General features: G+C 54.2%; 1 protein-coding gene across 2 annotated transcripts in view; it reads left to right on the top strand.

Annotated features, from left to right (window-relative positions):
* Window positions 1–965: 965 nt before the first annotated feature.
* The window catches only part of GNG2 (G protein subunit gamma 2), a 28,273-nt gene continuing 7,021 nt past the window's right edge, over window positions 966–22,217 (top strand). Inside the window, exon 1 of one of the 2 annotated variants that reach the window (XM_064461135.1) lies at window positions 966–1,288. The gene's annotated coding sequence lies outside the window, so the exon portion shown is untranslated. Of the gene's footprint in view, window positions 1,289–8,618; window positions 8,642–22,217 lie in introns of those variants that run through there. The other variant, XM_064461136.1, reaches the window with a different exon arrangement.

The raw sequence follows: 22,217 nt of genomic DNA, 5'->3' as shown, positions 1-22,217 counted from the left end.
AGGGGGGCTGTGGGTGCGGGTCTGTGGGGTGCAGGGTGTGCGATGGGGTGCAAGGTGGGTGCAAGGGTATGTGTGGGTGTAGGGTATGTGATGGGTGTAGGGTATATGATAGGTGCAGGGTGCGGGATGGGTGCAGGGGGGTGCAGGGTATGCGATAGATGCAGGGGGGTTGTGGGGTGCAGGGTGTGGGATAAGGGGCAAAGGGGGTGGCTGTAGGGAGTGTGGGTGCGGGGTATGTGATGGGTGCAGGGGGGTGAGGCGTGGAGGGTAAGGGGCAATGGCAGTGCAGGGTATGTGATGGGTGCAGGGTGCAGGATGGCTGCAGGGGGGTGCGGGATAAGGGGCAGAGGGGGTGCAGGTGCAGGGTATGTGATGGGTGCAGGGTGTGGGATGGGTGCAGGGGGGTGAGGGGTGCAGGATAAGGGGCAGAGGGGGTGCAGGGTAAGGGGCAGAGGGGGTGGCAGGGTATGTGATGGGTACAGGGTGTGGGACGGGTGCAGGGGGGTGCGGGATAAGGGGCAGAGGGGGTGCAGGTGCAGGGTATGTGATGGGTGCAGGGTGCGGGACGGGTGCAGGGGGATGTGGGGTGCGGGGTGCGGGATAAGGGGCAGAGGGGGTGGCAGGGTATGTGATGGGTGCAGGGTGCGGGACGGGTGCAGGGGGATGTGGGGTGCGGGATAAGGGGCAGAGGGGGTGGCAGGGTATGTGATGGGTGCAGGGTGCGGGACGGGTGCAGGGCGGTGCGGGGTGGGGGTACAGCGGGTGTGAGGGTTGTGGGGTTGGCGTGTGTGGGGTGCAGGATGGGGGGGCAGATGGAGGGGCGGGCAGGGCCAAGGGGCACTGGGAGGGACTGGGGCAGAAACGGGCAGGGACGGAGACAGAGGCCAGGAGAGGGACGTGGGGATGGGCAGAGCCAGGGAGAGGGACCGAGGCAGGGAGAGGGGCAGGAGGCTGCGGGGTCTGGAGAGAAGCGATCTGCAAACCCCGGGGGTTCGGAGAGAGGAGAGGAGAGAGAGCAGGAGGAGGAGGAGGAGGAGGAGGAGGAGGAAGTCGGGGCCGAGCCGCTTCCTGTAGGCAGAGGGATGAGCGCAGACAAAGCTGGGTGGGGACTCGCTGCTCGGGGCTGCTGCTGACCACCCTCCCCCTGCCTCCAGCCCGCATCCCTCCCTCCGTCCCTCCCTCCTCCATCCATCCATCCCTCCATCCATCCCTCGATCCATCCGTCCGTCCGTCCGTCCCGCCGCCGCCCGCCCCGCGGGGGACTCGGGGCAGCACCGCCCGCCTCCAGGTACCACCGGGCTCACGGAGGGAAGGCGGGGGGCCGGGGCTGGGGGCACTGGGAGCACTGGGAGGACTGAGATTGACAGCACTGGGTACACTGGAGCTGGGCAGGGCGGTCCCCGGCCCCGGCCACCCGCTGCCAGCGGCCCCCGCGGGCCCCCGAACCGCTCCAAAATCAGCAGAAAATCCACCCACCCCCCCCCAAAAAAATAGCTCCCCGAGGGCCAACCCCCGCATCCCCCCCGCCCCACGGGGACCCTCGGGTGGCGGTGGCACCTGCGGGGGGGCGCGGGGGTCTCCGTCCCACCGGGGGAGCCGGGGGAAAGGTACAAAGAGTTCAGTCTCCCCAACAAAGGTTTGATTTAGAGGGTTTGATCCTCAGTTAATCAACTGATTTGCCACCACAGGAAAGGCTTTTTCCGCGGATCAATGAGGCGTAGTGTTCTTTTTCCATTTTTTAATTTTTCTCTCCCTGGGAAGGAAGGGTGAGACTTCCCCAACCCCAAATCCTCGTAACAACCTCAGGATCTGCCCCCTGCCTGGCTTGGGGGGGGGGCGGATTTGGGGGTGACAGCCATGCAAGGCAGAGGCGCACCCCGCGCCCCACCCCGCCATCCCTGCGGCGGCCGCCCTCTCCCCATCATTTCCATCAAAATCCTTATTTTTTTTTTTTCCCAGCGGTGGTTTGTGGGGCGAGCGCTTCGGGTCAAGTAACCCTGGGAAAATCACCAGGAAGATGCGCTCGGGGAAACCTGGTCCAGGGCTCACTTGCCCCAGCGGGAGGGGAATCCAGCAAAAAAACTTTTGCTTTCTTGCCTCCTCAGTGGAAAATGGATTTATATTTACGGAAAATCTTGAATCGCAGCAATCCCTCACCCATTACTAATGAGTTACTAATGAACTTAAAGCGTACAACCCCAAAGGGCAGTGACTTGGAGCACATATTATCTGCCACTGCTGCACCCGCTGCCTTGCAGGGCAGGGGATCGCTGCAGGTCCGCTATGTTATTTATTTCCCTGTTCCCCTCCACACTCCCAAATTACCGAATAACCAGCAAGCCTGTGCTTCCCAGCCACGAGAGGGAAATGGGCCGGGGCCGTGCGGGTGGCAGCGGCACGTACCCTGGCAGCTGGCTGGGGCCAGGCACGGAGGGTTTTTCCTTATAACTGGATTTCCCTGAATGCAGCTGGAGCATGCGATTTTAATCCTCTTTTCTGCCATATGGCCGCTGGCTGGATTGAAATATGACTCAATTAATTATTGCCAGGAAAGCCCCAGGGTGAAGCCTTTCTCCAGGAGGATGTTTTGAGGTGCTCCTGGGGTTATAACGGGGCTTTTCTCGCCCCGTGCTGTGGGGTACACGGGCACGTGGCTCAGCCCCATCGTGCCCTAGCTCCCGTGTTGGCCTCGTGAGGCCAGGCATCAGCCACGCTGCTCCCTCAGCACCGCTTTTGGTGCATTTTTTGGCATTTTCAGCCTTGCATTTGCTTGCAAGAGGAAGTGGGGGCTGCTGCTTTCTGCCGCTGGCACCGTGTGCTGCTGGCTGCTCACCTGTGACACGAGTTTGGCAGTCTCAGCATCACCTGGATGACAATTGGAGTCAGCCTCACCTCCGAAATGGCAAATCCCCAGCTTGGGGGTGCCCACAGGCCCCCCCACTGCTAGCACGTGCCCATTCTCTCTCCCATGTCCCCTGGGAGCTGCTAGTTTTGCTCCCAGCGGTGCACGAACTGGCGCTAAGGATGCTCGTTGTATTTTCTCCGGGCTTCTTGCAACCGTCAGCCGGTGGAGGCAAGAAGGGGCCCCACAGGGCACATTTTGCATGCGGGCTCGGATGAGTGGCCATACCACGGCACTGCCGGCCCTGGGGCGGGGAATATAACGGGTGGGCATAAGGGTCTGGCACGGGGCTGCCTCACGGCACTGGGGCTATCATTTTCCACCAGAGCAATTTTAGCCCACTTGCAGCACCAGAGTTATCGAGACGCGGAGCAGGCAATCCCAGCAGGGCACCCAATGGGATTCCCATGGGTAGGTGGCTGCGAGTCGGTGACAAAGCTCAATTATTATTATTATTATTTTTAATCCCCAAGCCAACCTGCTGCTTTCTACCCTGCGCCAGGGCGGCCATGAGCAGAAAACACCATAAAAAGCCAAATTTTGCAAGGGTGGGCAATACCTTCCCACCCGGTGGCCCCACAGATGTGGATGTGCCCGCTGGGCTTGTAGTGCTTTGGCCTCCAAACGGTGACATCTGAGGCAGCACTTCTTTTGAAATCCAGTGAGTCACCGAAGGAGGACAGCCAGGCGCCGGCGCAGGCTGTTACCATAGTAATTAGGGCTGGTGAGCCAGTGCCGGAGCCCAAAGACCCCCCCGCACCCCCGAAAAGCGCTGCTTGGGGGTGGCCGTGCCTCCCCATCCCGCGCGTCGGTGCCGGGATGCTCGAGGCCAGCATGCTCGTGATGCCTGTGCTGCTGTCGAGGACCATGGGGCTGCACCACCTGCTCCCTCCCACTGGCCTGTTGCCCCGTTTTGTGTTGGAAATAAGGTGTTTGCTCCGGTAAAAGCACTATATTTGGCACAAGTTGCATCGGTTCTCAGCGTGACTCCTCCAGGGTTTCAGCGCTGCGCGGGATACGGCTGTGCGCGATCGCAGCCGGCGCAGAAGCGGGAGGAACGAGCAAAGGGATTAGGGTGGGTTTTCAATTTTTTTTTGCTTTTCAGACTCTTTTCTCGCTGTTTCTTCCCCTCTGGTTTCTTACTCAGTCTCTTTGTGGGGCTGCGGCAGCTGCTGGGAGGAGGGATGGGATGAAAGGAGGAGGGAGATGCTACCCCACGCTGCAGGGCAGGGCGCGGGGTGCAGCGTGGTTCATGGGCAAAGGGGATTTTGTGCTTGTTCTTGCAGAGTTTTATTACCTGCTCACTTCTAGTGGAGCTTCGGCCCTTCCTCATGCCTAGTTTTCTCTTCTGTGCGCAACACGCATGGCGCAAACATCCCCAAAGCTGATCCATTAAAGCGCAGGAGCAGCCTTGCCCCCCAAACTCATGGGGAGGAGTGAAAATGGGGGCTCCTGCTTCTGCTGCTCATGGGGGAGCGCGTGACGGCGGCGGGGAAATGCAGGCTGTCTCTCCCAGCTCTCTGCACACGCTTGGCACGAGCCGTTTGGCACTCGCCCCGTTCAGAGGCAGCTCGGAGCTGGGGAGAAGGACAGGCTCCACGGATTTGGCTCCGTGGAGGAACAGGGTTTGCTCCAAAACCCATCCAAAGTTGCTGGGACGGTGTTTATCGAGTCTGGGCTTTGGGTCAGGCCAGTGATTAATTAATGGTGTCTTCGATCAGAGCCGTGCAAGCGAATCACCAGCGTTTTGCGGGCTGGGAGGAAGCGGGAGCTGGATGCAGCCAGCCCCTGGGCTGGGCGAGGATGTGCGAGGGCAGAGCCGTGCCAAGGCTGAAGTCTAAAATCAAACATCTCCTGCATTTCATGTAGGTATGGTGGACTTTAAACACCAAACCCAATTTTTCACAGGCTCAGAGGAGGGGAAAAAAGATCCCTGAAATGGCAATCTACCAAACCTTAAAAAATCACCACCTTGCTATTCGCATGCAGTTGAGAAACCCTCAAAAATTCCTGGCCAGCAGCTGCGCCAAGACCTGCTTATCCTACCAAACACAATTAGTTTTCACCTTATCTCGTCCTTCCCTTGCTTTTCACGCAGCAATTTTCTTCTCCTGTTGTCCGTCGTCATCGTTGTAACTCGGTCTGATTAGTTTATCCAAGGAAAGGTCCAGGCATGGCTGGATTGTGGTCGGTGGGTACCGGCATTGCGGGAGGTCTCCAGTAGTGGGTGATGCTTTCATCTAGCATCCAAAAGCCTGCTGAGATGCAAGGAGGGGTTGGTTATTCTCAGGGGTGCTGATGTGAACCCCAGAGTGCTGTAGCTGGCGCGGCAGGGCACCCTGGCAGCTGGCGCAGGGTGGAGGTGCTGCTGCGGCGGATAAGCTCCTTTAGCTGAATTGGTGTCTTCATTTAACAGGTTTATCGTCCCACCCTCGCTTGATTTCCTGGGGGCTTTGGGAAGGAAAGTTGGCTCTGTCCCTCCCGTGATGCTCCCTATGAGCGGCTCTGCTGGCTGGGAAGATCCTGGCTGGGCAGCTGGGTTTGTAAGTGGGAGCGACTTGGGTGGGAAGGAGCAGCCTTGCTGGAGCCTTGTAGCTCATCAGGGATCCTGAGCATCAGTGCTCCTTCCTGGATCCCACGCAATCCCCCTAAAGGGGAAAAATCCCTGGCACAGCGTGGAATATTCCCACTGCAAACGCCGCTGTGGTGCTGGTTTTACCCCATGCCATGCTGTTCGGCATCCCTCCTGCTGCTGCCTACAGGATCCTCCAGACCAGGGCTGCTAGACCCCAGCCCCAAAGCCTGGCTGCTGCCTGCTGGGGCCTCGGCTGCCTCCCTGAGCTGCCTGTGTCCGTCCCCGCGGGCAGAGCCACCAGCTGCAACAGGGGACCGCGGGGACGTCGGTGCCCCGTGCCACCACCAGCGCCTCTGCGCAGAGACACAGACCTAATTATAGAAGATGCCCAGAGTAAGTCGGCGCCGAGAAACCCCTTTCCTCCGCCTGCCCGCGCGGGAGCGGCTCAGCAGCCCTGGTGCTCCCCTGGCTGGCACCTCAGGGAAAATAGTGACAGGGTTTGGGTGGGTTTGTGTGCTAATTATAGCCGGGTTGTTTCAGTGCTGTTGTGCCTCTCTGTGTCAGCCCTGCCGTGTTGGGAAACCTGCGCTATTCTGGTGACAGCACAGCCGGGGCCGGATCGGTCCCCGCAGCATCCCCGGCATGGTGGCCGAGAGGGCTGTCCTGGCCCCGCACCTCCTCGGGGCTGTGAAACCGCCATGACATGGGAACTGGGGAGGGAGTTCACCGGTGGTTTGGGTTTTATGCCAAGTTGCAGCGAATGCGAGCAGTGCTTCAGCCCTGGGCTTTGTGCAAGGGCAGGATTTGTGCTAACGCTGACACCCAGGTTTGCTGAATCTCTTTTAATAAAAACCATTCTTGGCTTATTCGCCAATAACCAAACATGGCGTTGAGTCCTCGTGGCTGTAGAAAACCAGCAGTCATGGTGGGACTGGGACACTTACGGCTTGGGGGGGGTTTATCCCCAGCCTGGGGACCTGGGGACAGGCAGGGTGTCCCCATGTACCTGTCAGCATCTGCAGGGATACAGAGAAGGTGTGTTTTCTCTCTTGCCTGCTCCCATCTGAGCCGTGTCCCAGAGGAGAGACCGGGAGCTGAAGCTGGGTGAGGCACAAGAGCATTTAACCTGTTGCAGCATCCCCCCGGGATGGCAGCGTGGGGAGCACTGCCAGGCGTCCGAAGGTCACAAGCCTGAGGCCTGATCCCCTTGAGGGCTGTGCTGAAGGGATGCTTCAGGCTTTGGTCACCTTAAAATCCCCCTGTAGCTGTGAATTCCTGCAGACTGAGTGCATCGCACTAACTCTGAATTTGGAGGAGTTGTGCTTTTTGGGCCATTTTGGGTAAGAAAGCACCATTTGCCGGCAGATATGAGGTGCTCGGTATTGATTGAATTCCTTTCTGGTCTTTGGTTTTGCTTTGGAGTAGGTGCAGTGAAGGGAGGAGAGCAGGGTAAAGGAGGAATTGGGAGTCGGGGAATGGATCTGGAATGCAATGGGGTGCCAGAAACATGCCTTCACAACCCCACTGTCACCGGGGGGTGCCAGGAGGGTGCCAGCATGTCTCTGCATTTAGCAGGCATCATCATTAGGGCTTTGTTACAGTTACAGCTGTGATGCCCAGTTTGGGGTAGAGCTGGGGTGAGAAGCACGCACAAGATGAGCTTTGGGCTCTGGGCTTGTCCCTCCCTTTCCTTGACAGCATCAGGTGGGTTTGGGTTTTCTAAAGGGCTGAATCCAAACCGAGCTGTAGCATGGCTGCCTTGGCCTTGGCCTTGCCTTGGGGCTGGGCTGGATTGCCTCAAAACCCCCGCAGTGAGTTGTCCATCACCCACGGGGGTTGGAGAAGAGCAGGGTGGTGACTGCCAGCCAAGTCGGGATGGGGGGCCAGCGCTCCAGCTTGCTCTCCCTGCTGCTGTCAGCAGGAAGAAGGCAACATGTGAGCCGTTTCAAGGCAGAAATCACCTTCCAAGAGTTTATATTCTATTTCAATGTGTTTCTTCTCAACCAGACTTTGGGAGGAACAGGCAGGTGTCATGGGTGCAGGATCCATCATCTGCTTGTGGGGCTGGGGCTGTGTGCCCTGGGCTGTGCACGCAGGGGACACTGTGGGGCAGGAGACGTATGGGGGCTGAACTGAGGAGACCACCTTATCCCAAGCTGCTTCTTTTGGTTTCACACCTGCACCATTCTGATGGGGATTAGTGTGTGCCCAGTGTCTGCAGTCATCTTCTCAGGTCAATACAGTGTTAGTGACTCCTTATGTACGGGCCACATCCAGCCTGTTGAGGTTTATGGCTTTGGGGGAAGGTTGAGTGTCCCTGGAGATCACTTTGGACTCATGGAACCCAGGGGCACCATCTCCTCGCTGTGTTGCTGCTCCCAAACCCTCAGATCCTCACTGCCTTTCGCCTCTTGAAAGAGTCATCTGAGATGGAGGGACAGCAAGACCTTGGTCTGAGTCTCCTGAGGACCAAAGCACCAGGAGAAATGGTCAATGCCCATTTTTCTAAGGCGCTATGGGGGCATGGGCAGTCCTAGTGCTGGTACCTGTTAGGGGGCAGTTTATCAGGAGTGTTTCTTCTCTGCAGCCTTGGGGATCCCTGAAGCGTGGCCTGAACGTACCAGGAGCTGCACAAAGCTTGTTAGTCATCCTGGAGGTGAACAGACTCAATCTGCTGGTTGTAAACCTCGTGACATTTCCTGCCCTTTCTTCTTATCTGACAAAACCAGACCTCTCGTGATCTCCATAAAGTTTCTCTTGAGCGGAGCTGTGCTGTTTGCTGCTCTGACCACAGCTGCCCGTGGGAGGTGTCTTGGGCTGGCGCTTTCTCTCCACCCCTCAGCAAGGTTCCCGTGAGCCCTGAGCTGCTGCAGGAGAGCAGATCTGTTGGGTGACACGTCCTCCTTCCCAGGAAGGTGTGCAGAAAACATCTGACCATCGCATTTGCATGGTGGAGACTTCCTCACCCATGGCCCCCCATGTACAAGGAAGTTGGGCTTTGTCCTCATGGTTGGGGTTTGGCTTCTTTATCTGCTCTGGAGGTCCTGCTCCATCGGCACATCATGCAGTTTTATCTCACTTGCGTTATGGTTGCGTGGGCTCCTTGGCTTATATCGGCCCTTGAGTTTGACCCATGTTGGCAGGAGCTGGATGAAGAGTGTGAGGTGATGGTTTTCTGTCCATGACACCTTGAGTGGGGTGAAGGACTGGGCTGGCTGGTTTTGCAGATCAAGTTCAGGCCATTGATTGCCTGTGCTGTGAAGGTGTGTTATGGAAGAAGTCTCTGGCTGTGGTTTTGGCTTTCACCAGGCTGGGAGGTGTTAGCTGTGAGAGCTGGTGGCCATGGGGAGAGCTGCCCAGGATTTGTGCCACCTCCCTTCACTTTCCTGTTGTTTTTGGGATCCCTCAGGGGCTTTCCAGGGAGCAAACACTGATTTTGGTGACAGAATATCCTGGTCAATGACTTATCTAGGTTGGAGGGGGCCTCAGGAAGTCTCTGGTCTCACCTCCTGCTTGGAGCATGGCAAACACCATGGGCTACCCATGTGCTGTCCCAGCGCTGTCCCCATGGACATTGTATGAGTCCATGTGGGTCCAGGTGCCCCCAGGGTGTCGTGCAGCAACATGGCCAGGTCTTCCCCATGTCTCTACGTGCCTTCTCAGGGACCTTGTACCCCCTTGCTGGGTCTGCAGTGGTTCGGGGTCCTCAGTGGGGGTCATCAGCCATCCACAACCTGTAAACCTATTCGGACCTCTTCTAATTAGTCATCAGGACTGTGACTGCTGCTGGAGCAGCTCTGCTCACGCTGGAAGGTGCCCAAGCAGATGTCTCTCACCTTGGATGGGAAAGCATTGAATGCTGACCAGGTCTGGTGGTGTCCCTCCGTTTGTGTAGGACCTTGCAAAGAGGCAGCGGTCTGGGGGCTGTGCCGTGGGGCCAGAGGTCCAGCGTGCACCAAGGGCAGTGTTTCAGAAGGGCTTTAGGTTCAATTATTCAAGTCACGCTGACTGGATTGCGTTTCATCCCTTGTATTTTTAATATCATGGAGGCATGATGGTGTTTGTGCGGTGCTTGCAGGGCTGGTACCATCAAAATACGTTGCATTATTTATCAGCTGATTTAATATAATTGCTCTCAGCCTCACATCTTCGCTTGGGGGGTTTGTATTCATGTCCGGTGCTTCCCTTGCTCCCCAGCTAACACCGGTGGGGGGGGACCCTGCCTCTTTCCTCCGCACCGTGAGAGAAGGGAATAAAAAGATGATTTTGATGCAACAACCCAGTCTGATTGAGAGGTGCAAGCAGCAAATAAGGGAGGCACTGTTGTTTTTTTTTTTAAAGCCTAAATCTAAGCCCTGTGTGAGCGTTTCCCTTAATTGATGTAAAAGTTAGGCTGGCTGTGAATCGATGCTGCTCCTCTATCCTACCTGGAACCGAAACCCGGCCCCCCAAAGAGCAGCTGCCTTCGTTGATTTTCATAGCTCACGTTGGGAAATATATAGAAAGCAACTGCACAGCCCCGTGCTGAGCTTTCCCAGCAGCCAGGTAGGCAGGGAAAGGCGCTTGCCCTTGGGAAGGCAGCTCGCAGAGCAGCGGGGCCCAAATGCAGCAGCTCCGGCTCGTTTGGCAGAAGGATTAAAGCTTCGGGAGCGGGCACGGGGAGGGGGATAAATGAAGCACGTGGGGCCCATGGCATGGCCCGGACAGATTGATCTCCAGCACAGGAGGTATTGATGCATGGCTGGGGAGGGTGAGCCAGCATGAGTAACGTGAGCCAGCATGAGTAACGCCGTCTTGTGCTGCTTAATACAGGGTTTGCACTGTTTCTTTGGGTTTATGTTTTTTTCCCTTTTTTTTTTTTTTTTTTTTTTTTCGCAATGCTTGATATTGCAAGTGTAAAAACACCGCCCAGGCTAGCAGCTCTGGGGTGGCTTTCTCCTCCCGTCTGCGTAATATCAGTGTTTGCTGAGCATGTGTCATTTCATGATATAGCCAGAATAACGTGTGGTGGTAAAAGCAGGGCCGTTGACTCAGCAGGAAGTGTGGCAGGGATGCTTTGCATGCATTTGAAGGGGAAAATGGACTGGTTCAGGGATTTTGGGCTCCATGGGAAAACCAAGATGTTGTATGCGGAGGTTAGTAAGCGGTGAGAAAGGATGAGGATGGGGACAGGCTTGGCAATCCAGGGAAATAGCGTGGGAAAGGCTCTGAGGGCACAGCCTGGGAGAGAAAAGCAACTGCTGTTCTGCAGGAGCATCGTGGCCATGAGAAATGCAGGTGGGTCAGGACTTGAGCAAAGGGAAGCTGCCGAGCCCACGGCCACGGTGCTGCTGCACCTCGATCCCCCTCCGCATCCCTGTCCCAATTCTGCCACGATGGCTGTGCCCTCCTCTCTTCATCGCATCGGGAAGGACCCAGGTGTACTCGCTGCCCCTGTAACCGGGTCCTACTTTACACCAAAATGCATTAGGTTACAGGAAAAAAAGAGGCAGTAGCAGGCCGCAGAAGTTAAATTTAATTGAGATAATATGGGTCAGCTCACCGACCGAGGACCGAGCAACCTACTTCTCCCCAGCCAGCCCCAGCTAACCTGGTTTGCAGCACCGCCACAGCTCTGCAGCCCTGCCCGCATCCCTGCCGTGGACTGAGAAACTCCCCCTGGTAGCCTCAAGTTTGCCAGCGGGGAAGTCACAGGCCACAAAATGTCAGGGCCAACGCAAGCCACCGTCAATTACTTTTCAAAGTTATTGACTGTGGAAATACAGAATAGCACAAGGATGGTTTCTTTCTTCTTTTATTTTTTTCTTTCCCCCCCCCCCCCCCCCTCCCAGAAACCTGCTAAAATCGCCCACGTCTAGTGGTGATCCTCCACCTGCAGCTTGGGATCTGGCCATCAGCAAATGCTTTACTCATTTAACGGGTATCTTATTGGTGCCGTAGCGCAACAGCTTTGTAGTGAAACCTTTGCAGGGTACCTGTAGCTGCAAGATACAGGGTTTTACCCCACACGCTGTGCCTAAAGCACGCCAAATCTCCGAAAGTAATTACAAAGCTCTCCCATCTCCACATGATGCGTCCGCTATTTGAGTAGTGGCTCTAAAGGCACCAGCTCTGGATGCTGTGAAAAACCTGAAAAAAAGAGATAAAGAAGGGGAAAAAAGAGCTCCCAGCTTTGCTGCTTTGATGGCAGGGATGGGAAGAGAAATACCAGGCAGCAGCGCAGGGGCTTCGCTCTGCTGTAGCAGATAGGCTGTGACCTGTTTGCTGTATTTGAAGCTTGAAATAGAGCCTTATGAGTAATGTGGTTCAGGTGCTTATCACTAATTAATTAATTCTTTTTGTACAGTGGATACCTAATTAAAGCAGTCTAAGGTAATTCCTGGTGGGGCTTAAACTAATGGGATGGTTAACGGGGTTGTTTCTTTGCTGATGTAACTTGTTGGGTGATTCCCAGCGGCTGGGAAGGGTTATTAGACTTCATGTGAGTGTTACTTAAAATAAAATTCTAATAAAGGTTTGGTTTGGGTGAAATCATCAGAGAATGATTTCTCATTGCAATGATTTCTGCAGATGAGGGCTTCACCTGCTGCAGAAGTTATCTGGGCAAAAAGGCACGGCGAGGCTCTTCTGTTCGAAGCTAAAGGACTGGTTTTGGTTTTATTTTAGCTGGGCTGAAAACTGCTTTGCAGAAGGATGAGCCCAGCAGCCTGGCAGCGCAGCAGGAGCTATTGCAAAATCCACATGCTCCTTCCAATTTCCTGGTGTCACGAGGAGGTTGCCCCCTAAAAATGTGACATTTTAAGCAAATCAGGGCAACTCAGCGGCTCGCCCCAATTCCTTCGGGGTGGCTGTACCCCACCACACTGGCGGACAGGCGGTGGGTAAATCACCGTGGCCTTGAATTCAGGGTGACTTTGCGTGAGGCTCAGGGTGGGTTTGTCCCTTCGGGAGCAGTGTTGACACAGTCAAATATCCAAATCCTTTTGCAAATGTGATGCTGGGTGAAACGCCTCTGCCTTGCAGCGCTCCCTTCTTCTTGCCTTCGCTTTCAGACCTCATTTCGCACCTTCCCCTAAAGGTCTTTATCTTGACCCTGGCAAGCAGGATGTTAAAAACTGAAACCCAAGAATGGATCAGTTAATTAACATGAAATAACAGCTCTTGGCTGCTTCCCTTAATTAAGGGTCAGGAGTTCAGAGCTGTATGAACAGATGTTGGACTCCTTTTCCTGGTACAGGAGCTCGTAGCTTCCTCGGCAGCTTTAACCATCTCTCTTTTGTCCTGGGACAAGAGGCAGGGAACTGGGATTTCTGAGCAAGGTGTGTACAAAGAATTTATTTCAGAGTCAATGTGAGTTGGCTTTGGGAAGGAATCAAGAAGTGAAGGAATCGAGAAATCATAGCTGTGATGATGCTTCTTATTAAAGGGTGATTTTGGTTTTCTAGAGGTCTTTCCATGGGGAAAAAAGAGCTCTTTTTTTGAGGGTTTCTGCCCTTTTCTGGCCAGCTGGAAGGTGGTGCATGTTTCCTAGACCTAGAGTCTCCTTTATAGCAGACACTTCTGCCCTGTGAAGTAAGGGACTACCCAGCCTGCTGCCACTTCATCGGTAGGAAACAGGTTTTGTGGGGTGGATTTCGGTATCCAAGAGATGATTGGGGTTTCAACGGGAATTTTTTATTTGGTCGATTCATTCATGCTTTTACCATAGAGTTGCTGCTCCATGGATGCGTGGGTGTTGGTAGTGCTCGGTCATCACCAGCTGCCCCTGATGCGGTTAAATCAGGGTCACTCCAGTCTGGGAAGCGTCATTCCCTCTGTGTTTTGCCAGGCTGAGAATAATCCTGAAGAGGGGGATTGCTGTGTTATACAGCGTGGGTACAGCGCATTATAGAAGGGGAACTAGTCATTCCTTGGCCATTGCTGCAGTAGAAATGCAAAATAATATACTCGAGTTTTTTCAAGGATATTGGCGTAGTATTTTAACTGATGTTAAAAGGTGCATTGCCCAGGGCTGCAGGTAGTGCTGTTGACCTGGAACACCTCTGCTACGAGGACAGGCTGAGAGAGTTGGGGTTGTTCAGCCCAGAGAAGAGAGGGCTCCAGGGAGACCTTCTTGTGGCCTTCCAGTGCTTAAGGGGGACTATAGGAAGGATGGGGGCAGCCTCTTTAGCAAGGCCTGTTGTGACAGGACAAGGGGTGATGGCTTTAAACTAAAGGAGGGTAAATTCAGACTAGATATAAGGAATACATTTTTCATTATGGGGGTGGTGAAACCCTGGCCCAGGTTGCCCAATGAGGCCAGTAGATGCCCCATCCCCAGAAAACATCCAAGGCCCGGCAGGACGGGGCTCTGAGCAACCTGATCGAGTTGAAGATGTCCCTGCTCATGGCAGGGGGTTGGACTAGATGGCCTCTAAAGGTCCCTTCCAACCCACACCATTCTATGACCTCCAGCCTGGCCTGACCCCTGTGCAGGGGAGAGACCCTCCAGCATGGGAGAAACCTGCGGGCTTGTGATGCCCCAAGGCTCAGTGGCCACTTTTTCAGGGGTTTTGTGGATTTGGCGGGGAGAAATCCAGGCAGCCGACTTATGGGAGGATACGGGACCACAGGAGAGCCCTGCACATTGGTTTGGGGGGGAAGAAAGGTGACAGCTTTGCTGCTGCGACAGCAGGCATGTCCGGAGGGGAGGTCTGCACTGGTGGGTGATGGTTGGATGGGCTCCCATGAGCTCCTTCAACAGAAAGGACACCTGCAGCAGCCTGGGGCGAAGCGTGACCCACCTGCACGTCCCTCCTCAGCACTTCTCCTCTCTGCCTGATTCTCCCCTTCTTCTCTTTTTCTCTGTTTACTGAGCTGTCTGTGTGTTGGAGGTACTTTGGTCTATCTGGGGGACTTCAAAGACTGTGGATATGTCTCCATCTTCCAGGCAGACTGGGAGGTCAGTGATGCCCCAGGTAGCGCAGGTACTGCTTTGCAGGAGGCAGCCAGTGGGGCATTTCTGAGAAACCCTGGTTTTCTGGGGAGTCCTGGTGGGTTTAGGGAATTTCTGAAGCTGCATATTCTCCTCTCAGGCAAGTTTTGTAAAAATAAAATGCAAGCAACTGAGACTATTAGTGTTTTTTTAAATCTGGGTAGGATGAAAGCTAAGTGCAGCTTGAACAGGGGAGCAGCCGTGCCCTTTACTGCAAAGGTTTTGCTGCAAGACCACCTGGGGTTTTGCAGGGCAGAGGGTCTCTGTGTTCCCACTCCCCTCATATGCACTGCAGCGAGCCTTCAGCCTCCTGTTGGCCTCTGGGTGTGTTTTAACATTTTGTTAAATTTTAAAAAAAACCAAACAACCCAACCAAAAAAACCCAAACAACTGAAAAAAACCCAACCCTTAAATCATTTTCATTTTCGGTGAGGTGCAGCAGTAGCGTTGTTCAGCCCCTGTGGAGGCCACAGAATTGGAGCCTGTGCTTAAACCCTCTGCTGCAGGAGAGCCCGAAAGGCGGTGCTGGTGCTGGTGTGACAAGATACGTGCCCTTATCTGTCCCTTCTGGTGTGTCACACCAAAACATGACAGCCAAGGCCTTTTTATTTCTGTGCTACGGCATAAGCAGGTAGCAAGGAGCCCGGCTGCCCCCCCGGCGGGCATTGCCCCCGGGAAGCATTGCCACGAGCGTGTGTGGGTGCTGAGAGCACGACGAGGGGCTGACCGGAGGTCAGAAGCGAGTCGGCAATGACTCACGGCAATGACAGGTATTTTTAATCTGGATGAAAACTCAGGCCATGAGAAGAAGGTGATGCTCAGCTGCAGCTTTGCTTGCCTGGACCGCTGGACCACATATTTGGGCATCCTTATTCCGCAGTGTTTGGCCAAGCTCCCAGGGCACCCATCCTCCCAGTGCCTGTTCTGCGCACACTGCTGGGTTTGTCCCTTGTGCATAAAAACAGACATTCTTTCCCAGGGTTTTCCCGCAAATGATGATGGGGTGGTTTTTCCTTTTCAGGGGTACATCCCCAAAGGCCCTGGGCCAAGGTGGGGGCATCGCACGGCTTTTTGGCTTGCTGGAAATCTCCAGCTTCATCAGCTGGGGAAATGCTGCCGCCGTTAAACCCCTGACCTTCAGCACAGGGATCTGCACCCTCGGCAGCGTTCCTGCGGTGCCGGAGCCTTGTTCTGACCCCGGAGCAGGTCGGTGCTCCATCCCTGCAGTTCCTGGCCAAAGAGAGCCACCATTTCCTATAAACGGTGGCAGGAGGGACTGAAGCAGATGTGCCAGGCTGTGCTGTCCGGCGGCTGGTCCTTCACCCCAATAATCTCTCAAAGAAAAAAAAAAAACAAACTTAAAAAAAAGGAAGTCGAGGTTGGTTTCTGTTTGCCTTCGTTGTGAACCGTTAGGACACCCGTGAGAAAATAAAAAGCTGAGATTCTCACTTTCGCATAACACCCATGGCACAGTGACTTCTCCAGGCAAAAGGGACAGCCCTGTGAGAGCTGGGATGTCCCCGTGGGGCCAGAGCCACCTGTCTCCATCACCGCTGCCCTGTCCCGCTCCTCTCCAGGTCTGTATGTGCCTCTTGGGAAGGAGGTTTCTCCTGGAGCCTCAGCCTGGACAGGCTGCGCTGGGAAATGCTCAGCTCTCCAAATGGATGGATGTTGCTGAAACCTTTACTGCTTGCAAAATTCATGGAAAAGCGTGCTGTCGACTGGAGATATTAATGAGGTCTGGGCTTCAACTGCAGTCGGCTCCAGCAGCACAAGGTGGATGGAGGGGACATCCCCATCCACGCTCTCTGCAATGCCAGCTCTAGCACTGAGCTCTTTATTCTATGCCCCAGCAAAATTATGGAAGAGAAAAGTCTTTGCAGCAGCTCCATCTCACTCCCTATGCTTTGCATTGCCTTGATAATGAGGTTTACCAGCAGAGCCAGGGCTGGCTGAGCCAGCGGCAGGCTAGGTCTGACCCCGGCTCTGCTTTTGGGGTGAAATATGGCTGAATAGGCTAAGACTGGCAACAGATTTGCACCCACCCCGACTGCCACAGAAGCAGCGGGAAGCCAGGCCAACTGCGGGGTCGGCACCGAAACCCGCCACCGTGGGCAAAACACCAGCATCAGGGCCGGAACGGGCACCCATCCCACCTCGACCCTGTTTGGCGGGAGGGATTGGATGCTGGTGTGGTAACAAAGCTGTTTCCATGGAAACAGGCTCATTTTCCACTCAGGCACCTTTAAATTTATTTATTTATTTTTTTTGCCAGCATGTCTCCGACCTGTGAGCTGCTTTTTGGTGATTTAAGCACTGTATTGGGCACTGGGCGTTAAAAAAGGATGTTGTAAAATGGAATAAAATCCCCGTGGATGGGGACTGGGAGCTGCGGCTGTAACCACTGCTGAGGATTAAGGTCCTGGGCCCCAGCAAAGTGGTGTGGTGGGACCCTGCAGGCACAAATCTAGCTTGTAATGTTTTCTTTGCATAAGGAAATAATGAAACGCATGGATTTTGGGTGTATTAAGGCTTCTTTCCCAGCTAGGTCTGCAACTGCTGTCAAGATCAATGCAATTACACCAGCTCCCACCCCCTGGAAACACGGCTTTTTGCTATTTTCTTTTTGTCTGTAATATTTTTATATTTTTCTGTGTATATTTAGTAATTATTTTTCAGCCGATCTGCCTATTTTTAGCAATGGCTTTTAGCAAAAGCAACAGGATGGCTTGAAAAGCCAGCCAGCTCTGCGTGAGGGATTCCCACGCTCCAGCCGGCCGGTGACCGTCAGCGCTGGCTGGGGGGGGGGGCGATGGCATGGCCATACGCTCACTTCTCTGTTCTGGATGCCGCGTCACACCTGTTTTCTGGGGAGGAAAAGCAGTTTTCAGGAGAGACCGCTTGCCTCAGTGGGGACTGTGGTGCCCCTGGGATGCAGCGAGCTGGGCTGGTCTCAGCCACTGGGGTGCGCAGGGGCCAGGAGCAATCCCAGCATGGATGAGAGCCGGAGCAGATCCTTCCATTACAATTCCCAGCCTGGCACATTTTCTGGACCAAAAAACCCCTGGGTGATGCCTGTCTGGTAGGAACAAACCTGAGCCCTGCGCTCCCCAAAATCCTGGCTACCCTAATGGGGTTCACCCACTTGGTTACTAACTGGGTGGAAAATAGTGGTGTATCAGTGATGAAAAGCATGGCTTTTTAATTGAAACCAAGAAACAGAGAGGCGTCTGCTTTCACTCTGAAAAGGAGCTGTTCTTGGTGGTGGGTGATGCCATGCGGTGCTCTGGGGAGCTTCTCTCGGTCTTTATGGTGGAGGAACAGTGAGGTTTTGCCCTGGCAGATGTCAGTGTTTTCGGTTTCTTTCCTGCAGAACAACCGCTTTTCCTTTCGGTTTGGCTGGGAGGTGTGGGGAGAATGGTTTTCTGCAAAGCGGAGAAAAAACACAACTGGGAGGTGAAAAAAGGCGAGAAAATTGGGCGACAGGAGAGGATGTGATCCACAGGTTTAAAAGCGCAGAGGACCGCAGTTGGGTGGGCAAAGGCTGCAGACCCCCTAGAGAGGCAGGAGGTGTCTTGTGACACCTGCAAAATCTCACCCGATGCCCATTTGCTTTGCAAGGATGCCCATGTCCCAGCCAGGGTTAGCGCTGCTGCTGAACAGTGGTGGACCCAACCCAGTGCAAAATATGCTTCAAGATACCCCTTCTGTAATGATACTTGCCTATTTAAGGTAACTGGACTAAATAATCGCCCTTAAAATGCCATTTAAAAAATATTTATTAGAATTCTGGTCTCCACCCACAGGCAACTTGAGATAAATCCCAAGAGAGAGGGGAGGGAAAAAGCTAGGGGAGAAGCTGGGCTCAGGTTTTGTGGGTTTTGGGCTGGTGATGGAGCCGGTGCAAGGCGCTCAGAGGCTGGGACCCCTCTGCCCAAGCGCTTGCTCTGCAGCCTTTCGGCACAGCTCTGTGCAAAGCAGGCGGCAGATTGTGCTGACGAGGAGCTGGCAAACGAAGGCTGATTACTCTTGCAAGCAGGGCTGGCAGCTGCGGGATGCCAGAGCCCCATAGGAGCCCAGTTTGGGAGGGAGGAGTAGGATGGCAGCTTAGCAGGAGGGCTCAATTGCTCCGGTGTCAAGAAATGCTCCTTTTGCAGTGGCTTTTTGGGTTGTATATGGCATTTTGCCTCGCTCCTTGGTGAGGTGGTGCTGTGGCGAAGCAGCTTATGCCTGGCTGTGCCAGGAGGCAGCACCAGTGGCTCACTGGGCCAGAGCTGGATGAGGAGCAGCAGGCATTAGCAGAGTTGCAGATGACACCAAGCTGAGTGATGCGGATCACTAACCTGAAGGACCAGGTGCCATCCAGAGGGACCTGGACAAGCTCGAAAAGTGGGCCCGTGTGAACATCATGAGGTTCAACAAGGCCAAGTGCAAGGTCCTGCACCTGGGTTGGGGCAATCCCCAGTATCCATACAGGCTGGGGGCTGAAGGGATGGAGAGCAGCCCTGCAGAGAAGGACTTCGGGATATTGGTGGATGAAAAGCTGGGCATGAGCCGGCAATGTGCGCTCACAGACCAGGCGGCCAACCGTCCCCTGGGCTGCATCCCCAGCAGCGTGGGCAGCAGGGCGAGGGAGGGGGTCCTGCCCTTCTCCTATGCTCTGGTGAGACCCCCCTGCAGTGCTGCGTCCAGCGCTGGGGTTCTCAGCACAGGACAGACATGGACCTGTTGGAGCGGGTCCAGAGGAGGCCACAAAAATGATCCGAGGGCAGGAGCACCTCTGCTACGAGGACATGCTGAGAGAGTTGGGGTTGTTCAGCCTGGAGAAGCGAGGGCTCCAGGGAGACCTTACTGTGGCCTTCCAGTGCTTAAAGGGGGACTATAGGAAGGATGGGGGCAGCCTCTTTAGCAAGGCCTGTTGTGACAGGACAAGGGGTGATGGCTTTAAACTAAAGGAGGGTAAATTCAGACTAGATATAAGGAATACATTTTTCATGATGGGGGTGGTGAAACCCTGGCCCAGGTTGCCCAATGAGGCCAGTAGATGCCCCATCCCCAGAAAACATCCAAGGCCCGGCTGGACGGGGCTCTGAGCAACCTGATCAAGTTGAAGATGTCCCTGCTCATGGCAGGGGGTTGGACTAGATGGCCTCTAAAGGTCCCTTCCAACCCACACCATTCTGTGATTCTACAAAATTAGTTTATCACTGACTGTCTAGAGGCTCGGGGTTGGAGCGAAAGCAGGCGCTGGGCTGCGCACTGGCGGGAGGGATGGGGGTCAGCACCTCCGTGCCGGTTTGCTCAGGGATGGGGGGGATGGGAGAAGCACCAGCACTCTCCCCTGGATCAGAATAATATTTAAGGGGGGCACAGGATCCATAGATATGCTGGGAGGACAAAACGCATCCAGAAAGCAAGACAGACGTGGTTAGCTTACTGGGATGGAGGAGGCCTGGTTGGCCCTTGGCCCAAAGCTTTTAACACAGAGCAAATTAAAGTCGAACCTCATCCCCTTGGGCAGCAGCTTGCTATGTGCATGCTGAAACAGTGACAGCGGGCAGCTCACGGGCTGGGTTTTGTTGCTCCACATCATGGGTAAATGCTGAAGATTTTGGCAAAGCCAGAGCAAGACCAAGAGCAGACACAGCTGTAAATGCTGATCGGTGCCCCAATGTCAGAGGCGTCCCTCCCCGTTTGCCCAACTAAATCCCAATTTTTGGTGCCTGTTTTGGCTGGGTACCACTGGTGAAAGAAGAAAATGTCATTCATGTATGTCACTGGCTCTTCATTAAACAGACACAACAAAAAAATTAGGTGTTTTTTTGGAGCATAGGTACCAGCTAGCAAAAATCAGCAGCAAAACTTCCGAGCCCAGACATTTATTGCAAGGGCTTTTGCATCTTGTAAATGAATTCAACATGCAGTAAAATATCTGTGACCCCTCTGCACAACAGACAAGTATCAAAACAACCTGGTGAGATCCTGAGTTGTAATTACAGTGCAGAGCTCAAAAGAGATGATATCCATGTACTGTACATGCTAAACATCATTAGCATGAAAATAAAATAGCATCCTTACTCATTAACCTGTGGGCTCCAAGGCAGGAGTCCTATTATCCAGGCACATGTGCCATTAGGCGGGTGAAATAAGATGCTCTCTGTATTCCCTTGTGAGTGCCATTAAACCCCTTCCTTTGCAGGCAAACTTTAGCACAACAGCATCGGGTGTGAGAAGAGCCCTGGGACAACTGGGAGATCAGGAAATACCAGGAAGCACGGTGATTTTTGGCTTTAAGGTGCCGATTTCGATGGCCAGGGTTAGGAGCTGAGCTCTGCTGGGCAAAGGGGACTCCGCTAGGGAATAAGCTGCCTGGAAAGATAGTTTCCTTCTAACAGCCATCCTCAAATATTTTGGCATTTAACTCCTATCTGAGGATTTATATACTTCCTGGGGTGGTTTTAATTTGTCTGAAGTCTGATGCTCCTGGCATCTACCCACTAACAAGTATTTTCTAGTTCAGCATGGGGTTCGGCGGCAGGGAAGCCCACACCTTGTTGGGTCTTGGGGAAGAGAAATAAATCATAGGGTCACAGAACGGCTTGGGTTGGAAGGGACCTTTAGAGGCCATCTAGTCCAACCCCCTGCCATGAGCAGGGGCATCTTCAACTAGATCAGGTTGCTCAGAGCCCTGCCCAACCTGGCCTTGGATGTTTTCAGGGGTAGGGCATCGACCACCTCTCCGGGCAACCTGTGCCAGTGTTTTACCAGCCTCATGGTAAAAAATGTTTTCATTATATCTAGTCTGAAATACACGTATTGCTGTGGTGTGGGGCAGCGGCACCTGCCAGGGTGTAGTTAGGTTGGTTGCAATTAGTAAAGAGGCACTGGGGGTTGAAGGAGAGGAGGATGCTCTAGCAGCTTGGCTTGGCTTAAATCAAATCCAAATGAAAAGGCATGGAGGCTTTGCATTTATGGTGAGGTATCCTCATGCTGGGATAACAAAAAAACTGCTTGAACAGCTTTGCTGCTGCCCGAGTGATGCCTGGGCTGTTAGAGGGGTTGTTTTTCAGTGGGGGATATTCATGAGCTCAGTTTGAAGTGTCACCTGCTATTGTTGTTATTCACATCGAAGGAAGCACACCCAGTTGCTCACAGCATGGAAATGCTATAAAACCTTCACTGGCCCCAAAACGGCTCAAGTTCAGGTTTCTGCAGAGGGGCTGAGTGCTGGTGACAGCGGGGTCCTGCGAGCTACAGGGTCCCTGGCATCATCCCAGCAGCCCGGTGCTCGGTGGGGTACTCACACAGCTGTCCTCTCCTCTGTCCCAGTCTTCTCTGACCTTGTTTTTGGGGCTGTCTTTTCCACCTCAGTGCCTCTAGAGCTAGATGTAGTAAGAGTATGGGAGGGTTTCGATGCATGAGGGTGGTAGCAGGGTTGGATATGTACACTTTTTTAAACATCCAGGCTGTAGCAGCCACAGAGAGGCTCTCAGCAATCCTCCCCACTCCCATGCCTCCTTCCATGACATTAAACTTCACTCCCTAAGTGACTCTGCCACCAGAGCAGCCACAGACCGCAGTCCTCTGTATGAAATGCCACAACATTAGATTAGATTTAGATTGGATATTAGGAAAAATGTCTTCACTGCAAGAGTGGTCAGGCATTGGCACCAGCTGCCCAGAGAGGTGGGGGAGTCACCGTCCCTGGGGGTATTTAAAAGACGTTTAGACGTGGCACTTCAGGGCATGGCTTAGGAGGCCTGGGG

Source organism: Phalacrocorax carbo, chromosome 9 (assembly GCF_963921805.1).
Source record: "Phalacrocorax carbo chromosome 9, bPhaCar2.1, whole genome shotgun sequence".
NCBI lineage: Eukaryota > Metazoa > Chordata > Aves > Suliformes > Phalacrocoracidae > Phalacrocorax > Phalacrocorax carbo.
The sequence above is the reverse complement of the archived record's forward strand: the minus strand, read 5'-3'. Positions and strand labels throughout refer to the sequence as shown.